Raw genomic sequence first — 17128 nt, forward strand, 5'->3', positions numbered from 1 at the left:
ATTTAACACCACCCCACCAAAGAACAATTACTTTCCAAAGAGGAATACTAATGGTTCTCCTGAGCCACACTGTATAGATAAATATGTTTTGCATTTCCATAATACTCTTGAAATGAATGTCAACATTCATAACATACAAGTTCTGTTTAGATATGTTGAATACAAAAACTACTTCTTACCAGCTATGTAACTTTGGGCACATTACATGAGTTTTAGTAATTTCCTTTTTTTATCTGTAAAACGGGTGTGGTAATGGTCTTTAATAAGGTGATTGTGAAAAATAAATGAGTTAATATGTGAAATAAACTCAGAACAAGGTATCAATTTATTTTAATACATTGTAACTATTATTATTTTCATTAATTAGCAGAGACCTAAAAGTTTCTAATTTAAAATGCTTAATGTTGCAATTATTTCATGGGAATTCTCTCATTTTGAACCTATTCCCTCAAATATCCAAATTATCCATATATCAGCAAATTACAGCTTTGTATTTGCAATGCTAATGCATTTACCCATCACAGAAGACTACTACAAATGATCCTGATGATCAAAACTAGTGAGTGCTGTCTTAGAGTACAAAAATAATCACAGAATCCATAGTAAGTCCCACTCCATCCAAACCAGGTAAAATAATGACACAAAGATGGTCACCACATTTTGGAGGAAAAGTGTGCTAAGAGCTGAGAAATAAAGTGGAATAAGAATTTGATTCTGTCTTTTAAGAATACCCAGGCCATTCTAAATCATATATATATATATACTATATATATATATATATATATATATATATATAGTATATATATATATAATATATATATAGTGTGTATATATCCATATCTTTATATCTATATCTCTCTCTTCCTCTCTCTCGCTCTCTCTCTCTCTCTATATATATATACACACACACATATATATGTATATGCCCTGTGATTCTTAATCCTAGCAATAATGGACTCTGGGAGTGCTGGCAAAACAGAAAACAAACAAATCTTGTTCAGAGAAATGTTTTCATGAGGGCAAGTACTTGCATAGGAGAGAGGATTTTTCAAGTTCCAAAGTCATTGTAAATGTACATTTCGAACTATATTTAAATAGCCCACAAAGGCCCTTTCTTATTAGTGCTCAACAAGATGGGAGGATTTTGGCATCTTATATTTTTGTGACACCTATTGTAAAGAACACCTCTGGATATTTTCTCATTGTCTAATACTTTAGGAACTAAGACAGCATTTTGTTTTTGAAGATCCTAAATTATCCGATGTTATATATACAACAATCTAGCTTCCGCCCAAAAGCCATAACATATAAGTAATACAGAAGAAAGGGAAAAAGGCAGGAAAATTGAAGGAGTGCCCTACAAAAATTAGGTAGATCAGCATCTGAACTGGGATGCATCTGAGTCACTTGGGAAAACTTGTTAAAATACAGATGACAGGACTCCATCTGTTGAGATTCTATTTTAGTAAGTCTGTGATGGGCCAAATATTCATGTTTAACAAGCTCTTCTGATGATCTTAAAGCACACTGAAATTTGAGCTCCCCCGAATAATACCAGTGGAAGGAACAAAAGGAAGGTCTAGATATAGGCCTGTGGGCAGTCAGGCCTTAAACTCAAATCCCTAAGTGTGAATGGCAGGAGGGGAGAAGCTGTTCTTTCTTCTTTGTTTAGATGACTTGATTTTAATGTTAGTTTCTAAAATCTTATATATATTAACATCTTGGTTAATTAAAGGCTATTAAGCTTGGTTATCTCAAAGTGATTAAGGATCTATTTATCTATCTCAATACTTATATCTCTATGTATTATCTACCTACAAATATGCAGTGATATTCTCAGCACAAATGTTTTGTGTTTGCCTAAAAATTAGTTAGGAAATTAAAAAAAGAAAGTATCAACAATTACCCAAGCTAAATATTTATCTTATTTCCAAAGACACTGTTTTTTCTTTTTATTGTTTGTGCTGATTCTTATCATGCTGATATTTTTATCATATGTAATGATAAAAACAAACAAGTAAAGAGCAAATAGAATAAACAAAAAGCAAAGCAAGAAGTACTGACTTCTACAGAAACTAACCTAAAACATCATAAAACAAGCTCTTCAAAACGACGTAACAGTAAAGGTCCATGAAAAAATATTTAACAATTATAGAAGTGTTTATCATAAATCAGTTCACTGCATCTCTTACGTTATATACTGAAATAACTTCCAGATATATTAAACAGATATAATTTTTTTAAACTATAAAAAATCTAAAAGAATATTTTATTTTACCAGCTGATGAATATCTTTGTTTATTTGAAGAAAGTAGAATAAATGGCAAGGAAAAAAATGGATAGATATGAATATATACATTAAAATATCTGTACAATAATATATAACACTAAAAATTGAAGTACTATAACAGCTTAGATAAAGTTGTCTTTCCATTTCCACATAATGGCTAAATGGCTCCAATAAATAAAGAGCTAAATCAGATTTATAAGAAAAAAGTCAAGATTCCAATAGATGAGTGAGCCAAGAAATTTACACAAAAGAAGGCACAAAACAAATCAGTTTTGTTCATGTATGTACTTTTATTTTTATCCTGCCCTATTCTAAAAAAAGATTTGTAGAAGAAAAAGTAAAGAAACAGATAGGAAATGTTCATTCTCTTTAGTAATCAAATAATTGAGTTAAACTTAAATTACAATTTTAATCACACTAAATTATAAAAAATCTTTTCTTAAAAAAAAATTGTTATGAAGTACATATCCAGTTTGCAGTTAATGGATATAATTTATAGTGCTAATGGATTACTAATGACAATCGTTGGAAAGCAATATGACAGTAAATAGCATGAACCATAAACATAGTCATACTCCTGAAAGAGTAGTAATTCTAACCATTAGTTAGTAATATAATTTTTAAAAAGCAAAATAATATTTGATCAAGGATTTTCATTACAGTACAATCTTAAATTCAACTAAGAGAACACTTCTTAATTTCTTATTTCTACTTAATTTTTTTTATCCAAAATAGTAGAAATGAGTTGGTAAATTTGAATAAATAAAATAATATTCCAAAGCTCCTCATAAAATAATTATTGAAACTATGGAAAAACATAAAAAATTATGAAACAATATCAAATATAACAGTATAAATTAGGATGTCTACCTATTGCATTTCTTGAAAAATTATTCATTGTAAACAGGTTGGTCGATGCATTTGAGATTCATCCATGTTGTTATGTGTATCAGTAGCTCATTCCTTCTTATACTAAGTAGAATTCAGTTTTGTAGATGTACCAGATATTGTTTATATATTCACCAATTGAGGGACATTTGGGTACAGTTTTTTGTGTAGTGAAAGCAGCCAGACTCAAAAGGCTGCATGCTGTAGGATTCTTTGTGTGACATTTGGGAAGGAGACAAAACTATAGTTACAGAATACAGATTTGTGGTTGGCAAGGGCTGGAGGTATGGAGAAGAATGGATTTCAAAGGGGGTATGTATTTATTTCCTAGGGTAACGACTTACCGCAAACCAGGTTACTTAAAGCCTATGAGTATTATAAGTGCTTTTGGTGAGTTTCTCAGATGGAAATGAGAAAAGTGTTACTGGACATTGGAAAAAAAAAAGATGATCCTTGTTACAAAGCAGCAGTCCCCAACTTTTTGGCACCAGGGACAGGTTTCGTGGAAGACAGTTTTTCCATGGACCGGGGATGGGGGGGATGGTTCAGGCGGTAATGCGAGCGATGGGGAGCGGCAGATGAAGCTTCTCTTGCTCGCCACTGCTCATCTCCTTTCTGTTATAAAGTGACGGAAAACTTGGCTGAATTGCGTTCTAACTTTGGGTGGAAAGTAGAACTTGTAAAGTGCTGAATTTGGTTATTTAGGTAAGAAGGTATCTAAGCAACGGGTTGAAGGCATGGCCTAGTTTCTCTTTGCTGCTTATGACAGAATGAAAGAGAAATGAGATAAAGTGAGGAGGGAACTGTTAAACTAAAAGGAACCAGAAATTGATGGTTTGGAAAATCCTCAGCCTATCCATATTGTTAAAGATGAGAAGTTTGCCCTGGGGAGAAATTTGCCCCATATTGGGCCATACCCAGAATCTCACCTATACCTGATTTAGATGAATTAGAAGATGAGACTTGGGACTTCTTGAGTTTATCATATTTAGATGAGATGTTGGATTTACTGTTGATGTCAGAATGAGATAAGACTTTTGGGAATATTAAGAGTGGGTGAATGCATTTTGCAGGTGAGAAAGACATGAATTTTGGGGGACCAGAGAGCAGACCACTGTTGGTTGAACTGTGCCCTCCAACAAGATATGTTCAAGTTCTAACTCCTGGTATCTATGAATGTGACCTTATTTGGAAATACAGTCTTTGCAGATGTAATCTATTTCAGATTAGATAACTCTGGGTTTCAGTAGGTCCTAAATGCAATGACTGGTGTCTTTATGAGAGAGAGGGAGATTTTTAGATACACAGACAGACAGACACATAAGGAGAACTGCATGTGAAGACAGAGGCAAAGATTATAGTGATGCACCCACAAGCTAAAGAGTGCCAAGAATTGCTAGCAACTACCAGAAGCTAGAAGAGAAGCTGAAACAGTTTCTTTAGAAGGAACCAATTTTACAGACACCTTTGTTTTGGACTTCTAGCCTCTAGAACTGTGGGAGAATAAATTTCTGTTGTTTTAAGCTACCAAATTTATGGTAATTTTCTATAATTTATGTTTATTTGAAATCCCTAGGAAGGTAATACAGGGCATGAGAAAAAATCTGGGAGTGATAGGCCTAATCTAGATCTTGAGTGCAATGAGCATCACACAATTGTATCCATGTATCAAAACTCGTAGAATTGGGCACAAAAAAAGTGAATGTTCCTGACATAAATTTTAAAAATGAATTTATAAAATATATTGGAAAATAAAATACAATAAAATAGTGATGTGTGAGTATAGAAGATTATTTGCAATTTTTGGCTAACTTGAGAAGAATGAAAGGACCATGCAAAGCTACCAGGAGAATTGGAAAATTAAATATGTAATGTGGAGCAGAGTCTTGCTGTCAGGAAGTAGGAATAAAGAAGCTGAAGTGAAGAAAGCTGTGAACATTCTTCATGGTTCCTTTCATATGGCTCTGTAAAGCAGGGTTATGAGTTGGCGGATACAATAGAAACTGACGTGGAAGAGGTAAGTGGAAAATGTGCTAGAAGGTCTGAGATGGGCAACTTTATACTTACAGTGTGGGAAACAAGGGGAACACTCTGGAGAAGACTCCAAAGAAAACAATTTTCCAGTTGAAAAGGTAAGATAGGCTGTCAGGAAACAATGGGAAAAGCATGAGGAAAGGAAATTAGACATGAGATTGCACATTGAACTTCGGGTAACTTGAGTAGTGTATGTCTAGTTATTGACAAGGTAGTCTATGGCTTGTTTTATGGCATATTAGTAATTACTATGGTGAACTGTTTTAGCTCTGTTCTAATGGGAAAATGCAGATGCAAGTCGTATGCTTGTGTCAGCCTCAAAGTACTTTGAGAAGTTCAAATTAATATGCAAATTATTAATAAAGCATAAAATTAAAGTGAACTACTTTTTAAATTTAATATAAATTTCTTTACAGTTTTAAAAAAATCCTGAGGGAATGAATAAATCTATATCAATTGAAGCTAGTACTACAGTTTTTAAAATTACTTTTTTTCATTTTTGGGGAAAACTCCTGTGTTATAGGACATTAGCAGGAAGATATAAAATAGAGTAAGTCATACCTGTGGCTGTATTGGTAAGACTCTGGGTTAATACTATTTTGCCTTTCCATTTAAATGGCTACTAGTTCCAAATAATCAATTTTTTTCACTTAAAGCACAACGCCAATGAAGGCACCCAACTCTAAGGAATCTTTTAAAGGATTCTATCTTATTGAGATTCAGGAAAAATATTTCAAGCCATGTTCACAGTCTTTTGAGCTGGAATAGCATTATAGACAGTGGAATCTTTGAGATTTAAATGTACTTTATCACAAATATCTCCTGGCTGTGTTGGCCCGGTCTCATCTCCTTTAAACAGATGCCTGATGCAGTAACAAGAAATTGTGGAAATAGTGGACACGCGTGCATATTGCAGTGATACTGGAAAAGTTGCTATACAGTCTAGATATACTATGTGACTAATGTACATTCTGCTGGTAAAAGCATTTACTCCATGCTCTTCTCTGTCTGTGCTCTTTCACAAATAACTCACTGGCTCTTAGATAGATGATCAACTTTATGATGATAATTGGTGAGACTACTTTTAGCCTATACCTCTTCTGAGTTCAAATGTCTTATTTCAGTTGTATTTCAAGTAAATGGCTATTCAAAGAAGTCCAGCTGTCATTTCAACATGTCTAAACTAGAGACATCAGTTTATGATTTCATATGCTCCTTCTTCTACAAATGAATGTTTTGACTCCTTCCTTTTCTTCTTCCATATCCCACCACAGAGAATCCATAGCATAATTTTATCAGTTGTATCATCACATTTCTACCATTCATTCCTTTCTTTCTCTCCCTACTGCAACCAGACTAATTCTATTCCTTATAATATTGTTATACAATAACAAAGAAATATCTTTGCTCCTTTTTCACCCCTATTCCTACTTATTGATTTTTTTCAATCCATTATATACATTGGAAAATTTATTTAAAGTGTATATTCATAGAAATGTAATTACTAGCCATGCTGATTTGAAAGTATAATTAATAAATAAAATGTTTGATTTATAATAATAGAGCAAGGTTAATAAAAATTAAATAGATGTGTATTTTAAAATAATAACATATTTAAAAACCCTTCAAACATGATTCTGTTACTCTTTGGGGCTAAATTTTTTTATGAGGCAAACATGAAAAAATTCTTATCATGATGGTGGACTTGTTTTTGCTTTTAATAAGTGAATGGGAAATTTCCATGACAACATTTAACACTAGATAGAGAAGAGGGATGGCACTGGAAGAGCTGGAGGGAAGTGGGAACATGAGTGATGTCTACTTTTCCAGTCTCCATAATTTTTTTCTACCATAAATGTGTGGCTATCACAGAGGGTCTTCCACAGTGTGTATGCTGTGAGTTTTTGCTAATTAAAAGCTTTTCACAATAAGAAAGTGATCTATTGTGATTGTGGAGAGGGCTTACTTTTAACTAACAGTTAAATTTCTCTAGTTTTTTTTTTATTTTTAGAATTTTACCTTGGGTCAAGTGTAGCAATTAGTTTTTCTAGAAAATTGTCCATTGATGTAATTATTTGAATTTATTGATATAAAACTTTAACTATCTTTATAAAATATTAAAATATTTACTTTTCCTTTTAAATCTGTCCCTTTCTTTCATCTTACTATTGAACCTCCTGTCTTTTTAATTAATTTATTTTTTAAAATCTTGATTGGTTTTTTAGAGATTAGTTAATTCTATTATTAGGGTTTTTTAGCGATTAGTTAATTCTATTATTAGCTTATTTAAAAAAACTATTTTCTTTGACTATGTTGTTGAGATTCTCTGATCTTCTTAAATCCTCACTCAATAATTTCTGCTTTTATTTTTATTATTTCCTTCTCTCTACTTCATTTGAATTTATTCCGTTATTGATTTACACTCTGATTTAAATGTTTGTCCTTTTATTTCCAACATTTCTTGCATTTTTAATACCTTGAATAACCACTTATTTTTAAGTACAACTTTAGATTCATCTCACAAGTTTTGTTGTTACTTTCATTGTCATTTAATTACAAACATTTTGTAATTTCCTTTTTGGGTTTTCTTTTCACCAGTGAAATACTTAAAACTGAAGGCGCCGTGGTGTAGGGACACAGAGGCTGGGCTCTGGCACCACACTGCTGTGTTCGGTCCAGCCTCTGTACTTACTAAATCTGAGAACATAGGCAAGTAATTGTCAGCTCTGTGTCCAGTTCTCTCATCTATAATAAGTGGATAAAAAGTAATTGCCTCACATAGTCGTTATGAGGACTAAGCGAAGGGATATCTGACCAGCACTTATTCCAGACCACTTATCCACTTCAATATGCTTTGTCTTTTTCTCTTTCATGGTGGCATAATTTGTTCTAAAAGACATGCGTGCATGTTTGTGCGCACACACACACTTTAAAAATATTTTATCTATAGCTTCTGTTTTTGGAACAGAGAAGGTCCTCAAAGCAAAACTTAAAAAAAAAATTCTTATCGGAAGTCCACAAAAAGGACTCTGAGAATGTCAACCTTAGCTTCCTGAGAATTTTCTGACTCCCCAGAGAGATGGCAACTGATGACCAGGAAAGTTTGGTAAATGCTTTTGAAGAAATTATGAATGCTTCTATAGAAAAAAATACTCAAGTGTAACTTTACCTATTTCTCAAACCAAGAGTTATCAATATACTTTAGGAATGATTGCATTAAAAAATAGACACAGGTTAGATTTGACTTTCTATTTCGTAAGAGAGAAAAATCTGACTTTCAACTAAACAATTGTATTTCTTACATTTTATTTTCAAATGGTAAAAACCATGGTTGCTATTTACAGTCATACAGATATCTAAAAATATTTTAAACAAAAAACAAAAATGTTCATGGCACTTAGGTTGAAGTGAAAATATGCCCATGTGACAGGCAGAAAAAACCTCAATACAAAAACATCTAAAAGTGATACTTGGCAGGTTTATCATCAGTTATAACAACAAGGTTAGTTTTTTTTTCTCTCACATCAAAACTGGGGTGATGGCATTGTGTGTTTTTAAAATGAAAGGTTGAAAGCTTATGAAAGCAAAAAACCATTACACCAAAAAACAAAAATTAATGCTGTCTATCTTAATGCTGTCTATATATTCTATTTTGTGAAAGATGGAACTAAATCTAGAATCAGCACTCTTTGTTAGAAAAATTAAAATTGCAAAGGGATGAGAGATTTGTGGTTCATTTTTTAAAATTCAAGAAAATTAATTTTTATACATTTTAAAAACATTTCAAGTACTCTCCAAAATGCTACCTATGAATAAATAAAAAGGTCAGAAAACAGCTGGTTCCATTCTGAGACAAATTGAGGGTGCTAGAGTTTATGAAGCAGGGTACAGAGCCTGAGCAGATGGGATAGTTCTCTTTCAGTCCTCTCTTCCCAACACTGGAAAATTGAGGATTTGGTGGGGAAATTTGGACCTTAGCCTGGACTTGGAAGGAACAAGTTCAAATTTGATATCTTATCTTAAAAGTTGGCACAAAAGCTTGGTTGAACCATGTGGGATGTATGTGTAGAGTAGAGCATAGTATAGATAGAATGGCCCCCCTTGAACATGTTCTTCACATATGGTCCCTTTAAAAAGTGTTTAGAAGTTATATATTGATAAGAGTTAAACCTATGATTAAAAAATCTTTCAAGGAAGCAGTGTGAATATTCAGTTAAAACAGCAAAGATCAGGTGGTAAACATTATGAAAGTAGTGAAGATGCGATGCTATTTTATCTGCTCATTCTCCTGTCAACAAAAATGCAGGTCCATCCCGCAGCAGGTGCACTCTCCAGCCCCTGTTAGAATCTGTCTAGGCCACTCATTGCCACATTGATTGTCACCAAGATCCTGAGCTAATATATTTCCTTGTTATCTTCCTCCCACCCCTTTCTGAATTTGTCTCTCATTTCTAGGTTTCTCTTCCTTTTCACTGACCCACCTCCAATCTCAAGTAGCATCTCAACACACTAACATTTAGCTTTTGGCTAAATTCCTCCAACCCTGCCCAGATCTACCATTTCACTTTGAGTTTTCTTTTGTCTCCTCAAACCTTAATTAACATCATTAGCTTCTGTGGTTATAGTGGAACTAAATCCTAATTTACTTCTCTAAAGCAATCCAGAGCAAGGTGAATTCATTCATTTAAAGCTTTGCATTTAAAAGGGAGTATTATCACATCAAATAATGAATGGACATTGGGAGGTTCTTATGAAGTATGTATGATGAATTTATGAAATCAACCATGTAAGTCCACACCCCTCTCCCCACTCTTCATCTGCGAAAGTGGAACTCATAGGTCACAGTAAAACAAAGGTTTGCAAAGTAGAAATTAAGTTGAGCATCACAATTTCATAAATGTTGATGAACTATAATTCAAAATTTATTCCAGCTCATCAAATCAACTATCAATTTACAAATTCTTTACTAAAATAATACATTTCAAACTAAGATAGGTTATTCTCTTTTTGTTTTTAAATAAATTCTCATTTATAAAAAAATCTGTAGAGGACAAGCATTCACCAAGTTTTAAAAAAAACAAAAGGTTCTTTTTTTTATACGGGTTCAAGATATACTATGATCATGCCTAACTGCCTTTGAAACATAACTACGAAATCTCAAAGGGAACCAAATACTAACTGGACTCAAAAAACCCAAACTCCAACATTATATCATAGTGCTGCCTAATTACATGATATTAAAGAGAAGGAAAGAATATGATCTGAAAGTAGAGCAGGACAAAGAGAATTTGTTTTCCTCCTAAGTTTGAGAAAAGTTTGAAGAAATATTTAAGAAGTGTTATGAAGCTTGCAAAGGCAAGGATATCTTCATTTGTTAATTGCATTTCAGAAAACAAGCAATACCTTCCATATGTATAACAATAATTTGTGGGTCATGGAACAAAAACCTCATGGGAATAAAATAAAGGAAAAGACATTATTATGGAAAAGAAAGAAAGTATTCACGATAATACCATTAAGAAATTTTACTGTATTATGCTATTGAAGGTAACAAAACCAAGCAATGCAGCCAGCTGACTATATTAATCTCTTCCAACTATTACCCCTGTTTTTTTTTTAATCATTTGGAGACATCTTACATTGTTTAGAGTGACAAGTTTAAGAGATATCTATTTAAATTCTTTAGAATCTTAAGATACACATAGATTGGTGGAAGTGAAAAAGCATTTAATTAGGAGTCAGAATTCCTGGCTTCTCATCAAGAAACTTAATGTCCCATAAACTTTGAACCATCAGAATAGCTTGGTATTTCTTTAATTACAATAATACTTCTCAAACAGTGAGTTTCCCTTAAGTATTCATGTTTCCCTTAGTGTATTCTGTTTCCTTCTGTATATCTTTTCCTCAACTACGAAAATATTTATTGGAGCACAAGCAAGTGTACAGGCATGACTCATTAGTTGCAATCACAAAGAGAAAAACAGAAGTAGAATAAAAAAAAAAAAACCCAGGAAAGCTGAAAAATGAGTAAAATCAGAGGATTTTGTGGTGAAACAATTTTGAAAGAGTAAAAGATGCTGAAAAACATATGACGTGGGACTTAGAACTGCACTCATATATCTATTAGGGGAGAAGCAAGACAGATATGTAAGAGAGAGTGGCAGAGCCAGGCCAAAGCCCTCAAATGTTTGGTATATGTTGGTGTGAAGTCTTTGTGGGTCATGCATTGAATGGAACTGTAGTTTTGAACGTCCACATGTAATCATGCCTATCTGATTGGCTTCAATGAAGATTGCTCAGAGCTTTTGCCCTTTTGAAGCACCCCAATTATTATTTGCCTCTAGAGATTATGGCCAAATGCTGGAGTCAGGTAAGAATCTCAAGTCATTCTACCAGGAAAGCACTGAGATTGTGGGCAGATTTCTCTCTCTCTCACTCTCTTTTTTTCCCCAACTTCACTCTCTGACTTTCTCTCATGTACATGAATAATAACTCACATACTTCTTAATATTTCTACTGTCAGCAACAAAGCAAGAAATATTATAAAATTCACATGGAAAATGGAAAACTTTAAATTTCCAGTAAATAAGAATTCCATTTTTATATAATAAGTAAAGCTTTTATTAATTTGCTTATTTGTTTATAACATCTATTCCTCAAAGGAATGGAAGTAGCTAATTTAGGATATGTTGATTATTCCTTTATTTAGTGTGCTATAGTCATTGTTTTATTTTGTTAAAGTCTTTAAAAGCATAATTTTCTAATAGCTTCACTCACTTGTCAGATTCCCAGTCTTTTTTTTTTTTTTAACAAGATCTGAAGTATTTTAATTGCATGAGGATTTTAGAAATGTATCCCAAGTTAGCAATAGAATACTGTATGTGGCAATGTCTCTCCCACAGGAGCTGGCACATCAACTGTGAAGTAGGGTCACTTATTAGAACTGAAGATAGAAATTCCAACATAAAAGCTGTATTTCTTGAGAAGAAGAAGGATTTTCTGCTATGCCATTTAGACTTCTCACTCCAATGTGAAGAGTATTTGTGGAGTAGATCTCCTTTGCCATCAGTGGGCAGCACAGCACTGGGACAAAAGCACTGGAATAGGAGACAGAAAGCCACTAAAGCACTATGTAGATATAGCAGATAATAGTACCTGGAAAATAATACCTGTTTTTACATAAATTTAGAAACTGAATATAAAATATGAAGGAAAAAAGACTGTGGGAGTTGGTCACTTTCTTGGCTGACAATGCTTTTAAGATTTTTATTGTATTCCTTACCTAGTCTTGTATTGTCTAAGCAACTAACAAGGAAATCATTTGAAAATAGCTTTGGTTGATGATCCAAGAATTTTGATGACAAACAAGAATGTTCCACTTTCTCAAATTCCTGATCAGAGAAGCTTTGACTATTTTGTAATTTATAAAAAGCAATGCTATCAAGTGCCCATGTTGAGCCTAAATACAATTTCTTAAAGCAGGGTTCCTTTGGAGAAAGTGCTGATTTCAGGGCTGGGCAGGACAAGTGCAAGATGAGACAGTAGGTAATACATCACACCAAACAGCAAGGGATTGTGCTCAAAACGCTCACATGAAGAGGCTCTCACTGACTAAAAATCAGACAATTATATCATCAAAAAAGATAATAACCACAAAAGATTGTATCACTTCAAATGTATTTAGATCTGTGGGTTTATAATGGTACTGAAATATTAACTAGTAGCTCACTATTAAATCATGTCAGTGAACTAAGCCATTACCTTGAAAACTGGCACAAAGAGAGGAATCAAGTATCTATGAATGGCTGCTAACATCACAAAAAGAAAGAAAACCAGATATTATGTGTCTCAGGGTGGAAGGCGATAACACTACCTTTAGTAGTCTTGTAAAATGAAGAAAATAAAAACTGTATGCAAATTTGGTGCAGTCAACAAAATCCAGACTATGGGCAATTTCAAAAGGCATACTACTGTTTCTTGAACAAATCAATTTCATGGGGGAGAGAGGAGATGGAGAATATGACCCTAGATTAAAAGAGAATTAATCAATTGCAATACTTGGATCTTTCAGGCTTATGCCGATTACATGAGATAGCACAGATAAAGACATCTCCCATGGTTTCTGGCTCACAGAGAATGCTCCACAATTATTATTTCTTCACAGAGAAGAAGGAAAACTGTTCTCTGTTTTTACCTTTTGGAGGTATTAAAAGGTAACTGAACAATGTAAAATATTTTAAACTAACTGGGTAGAAAATATTATTTTGAAGGGTGTACTTTTTGACTTTTCTCTAAAATCTGTTTTTAGTTCTTAACAGTTTTGGAACATCAATAATATTACAGATAGATACCTTCCTGAATTTAGCAATAGAGAAGGTCACTTTTCTCTCAGCAGTCTGAAAGGAGTGTGAGAACGGAAAACATCTGACTTTCCCTGACTTGTTTATTATGACATTTACTGAAGAAACTCTATTTTAAATCTTGGAATTTTGCCAGTATCACTTCCATTTTGTCATAATATTCAACTTCCTATAAACAACATCTTTCAATATTATCCACTGGTGACACTGATTATTTTTGCTATACCTTTGGTTATTTGCTTTTCTCTTTTAAACTTGTTCATAATTGATTCCTCTTGAGTATTGGAAGACTTTTTCAACGTTAAGTGTTAACATCTATGAAAGTGTTTTCCAAAAGAATAGGGAAAAGAGCTTATGCTAGAGTCACAATATAGTTCAATTAATAGAAAATAAAACTCATGATGACATCCTTAGAATATATATGGTCTTCCAGGTAGAATATAATTAGTCAAAATAGACAAGGAAAGCAGAGGCAGACAAATTATAGTTCTTAAAATGTTATTTTTAGCAAGGCCAGTGTGAGAATTCTTTCAGATGCTATTTGGTGACCTAGTTTTTTTTTTTTTTTTTTTTAAGCATTTGATAGACTTTTTTTTTATAAAGTATTTGTTTATTTATTTATTTATGGCTGTGTTGGGTCTTCGTTTCTGTGCGAGGGCTTTCTCTAGTTGTGGCAAGCGGGGGCCACTCTTCATCGCAGTGCGTGGGCCTCTCACTATCGCGGCCACTCTTGTTGCGGAGCACAGGCTCCAGACGCGCAGGCTCAGTAGTTGTGGCTCACGGGCCTAGTTGTTCCGCGGCATGTGGGATCTTCCCAGACCAGGGCTTGAACCCGTGTCCCCTGCACTGGCAGGCAGGTTCTCAACCATTGTGCCACCAGGGAAGCCCCTGACGTAGATATTTTAAACATATATTTGAAACATAATGTAAGTATGTGTGGCACATATATATATATATATATATATATATATATATATATATAAAAAGCAGGTATGAAAAGACTTACCAGGTGCTCTGAGTGCCATAATAGTTGACATTGGCATTTATTTTGCTATTTGAATTCCCTTCATAATTTGAGGGAATTTCCTCTGTGCAGTCTTTGGTGGGATGCTGAGCCTGTCTTTCTTCTATAAAAAGCAAAGGGGGCTGGACATTTCCTCTCCCTACCCTCTGGCACTGGTTAACTGGATGCTTCCACATGAGACTTTGCATTTGGAGTCAATAAAATCAAGATGTTCGGACAGCTAAGGATTATTCACTGTGGCCACAGCAGAGTCACAAGTAGAGGGATGATGGTAGCAAATGTCCATGCTGGTATGGGGTCAGCAGTGGGCAAAGAGGCGTGTGTCCAGGGGTCAGGATACTTGCAGTAGCACCTTAGCCACGCTGTTCTTGTGGTACAACCTTGGCTGACTTCTCTGCTGCCCAGCCTTCTGTGTTAGTCTGGGTTTTCTAGGGGAATAGAACCAATAGGACTTCTAACCTACAAAAGTGTGAGAATAAATTTCTTTTGTCTAAGTACCAGTTTGTGGTACTTTTTTACAGCAGCCCTAGAAAACTAATAGAAAGCCTTTATTACTTTTACAGTCAGAAAGTTTGTTAGCATTGACTGTATCTGGTTTGCTTTGGAAAAGTAGTTCTCAGCCCTATCAGATTCTATTTTAATAGCAAATATTTTATAACTTCCTTTATACTATCCTGAAATAAAATTTGTAGATAACACAATCCACCTACATAATTTCATAAAATACCAATTATTTTATACCAATATTTTGTGTACCAAAATTACATAAAATGCCAATATTGTGTCAATAATAATCTAATCAATTGATTAATTCGATTAATTATTAATTTTATTATTAATTTATAATAGAATAATAAATATTTCAATGTCTAAATGACTTAGCAAGACTTCAGTAGAAGATATAGAGAAGTAGTCAAATGTTTACACCATGAGTGAAACATGCAGATCCGCACAGGTTTTTGTTGTTGTGTTATTAATAATTCAAATGCCCTGGGCAGTATTACAGTTTATGTTATGATTTTCTGAAATAGTTAACAACTTTCATTGCTTTCCAACAAACAAAATACAACCACCCCTTAATTTGCATGATAATTTCATCATTTACTTGATGAAACCATGCTAAGTTATCAAAACTCAGATTAATGATCACATTCTCATTGGAATCAATAACAGCATTCAGTCATAATTATTCCTTCCATATATTTCCCTACATCTGAACCTGTCCAATTTTATTCATGGTTATGTATGTCTTTGGGCAGCCTGATGCTGGAAGTGCTTTAGTAAAAAGGTGCCAAGTGCTTTTTGTTCGGTAAGAGTGAGAAGATCCCATTGTAGCAAATGTGGCAGGCATTTCTTAGATATGGGAGATGTGCAGGAGGCAAGTCTCTGTCATGGAGACCCTTCATTTACCTGAATGGGATTTGGCTAGGACCACTCAAGTCTAGGTTCCCAGTCAAAGCCCATTGGTAAGAAAAGGCTGTAGAGCATTAAAACTTTTGTAACTGCAGAAGTAAAGCAAAACAAAATCAGTGTGCTAACCATGGTGTTGAACTAGAGAGAAAATGAACTGAATGGTGGTTTAGGGTTTGTGAGGGAGCAGATACCTCACATTATTCTCCTTCAGCCCTGCCGAGTTTATTTTATGCCCGGGGAAATAGCAGTGTTTGTGAATTGCACAGCGATTTAGTCATCTCTAAAAGTTGTGGTACATGAGGCCCCTTCATGTAGGAGGATTGCTTTGGTATCTAGCAGGTTGTGTCTATCACACCTGGATCTGGATAAAGGAACTGAGAAAACCTTGACTTTAAGAGGTCAGGCCCTGGTCCCCTTTTCAGGATCACTTTTCATCAAAATGAGCCAACCCCCCTTGCAGAACTGTCAGCACTGTTGTATAACGCTACCCTTAGACCAGGGTCACCATTTGAGCAATGGCCTATTCATTACTTGGTACCCAGCTTGATATTATTCGAAAACTGAACAGTAGTGAGTAAGAATAATATTGTTTATTTTATTCATGCATTTTTCATTTTAGTATACTTTGTGTCCTGAAAATTTTTGAATTGTATCATCAGATTTATTCCACTGCTCTTAAAAATCATGATATATTTCATTACTCTAATATCACCATAATCTCTTTTGTCAGTATTTTTGGTTTTAACCAGTACTAGGAATTATCACTGGAATTGGAAATAACTAAAGTTCCTTGGTGTGAAACTTAGAGATCTCAGTTTTCAATCAAAAATACAGCATGTGCAAATTTGGTGTAAAATGTAAGCTCCAAAAAGTATATAATTTATCATTAGTGTTAATGGAATGATGAAGGACAAAAACAAAAAATAAAATGGTAGTATTAGCTACATTTTGAGCTATAACTTTTTTATTCTTTATTTTTTGCTACTTAACTTGAATTGTTTCAGCCATTCTGAAATATTCATTCATTTAAAAAATATTTACTGAGTATCTGCTATGAGAGAGGCACTCTTCTAGTCATATTTAAGAAAACTGTAATTTATTTTAAATTCATCTAAATTA

The 17128-nt window shown here is 33.7% G+C and overlaps 1 long non-coding RNA gene across 1 annotated transcript; it reads left to right on the forward strand.

The window, feature by feature from the left end:
* The first annotated feature begins 8444 nt into the window (after window positions 1-8444).
* LOC309660241 lies at window positions 8445-16754 on the forward strand. Its single transcript, XR_014263299.1, has 2 exons — window positions 8445-13139; window positions 13175-16754. It is a non-coding gene; the product is annotated as an uncharacterized lncRNA (long non-coding RNA).
* Window positions 16755-17128: the final 374 nt, after the last annotated feature.

This window comes from Balaenoptera physalus (genome assembly GCF_965194825.1).
Source record: "Balaenoptera physalus genome assembly, chromosome: 4".
NCBI lineage: Eukaryota > Metazoa > Chordata > Mammalia > Artiodactyla > Balaenopteridae > Balaenoptera > Balaenoptera physalus.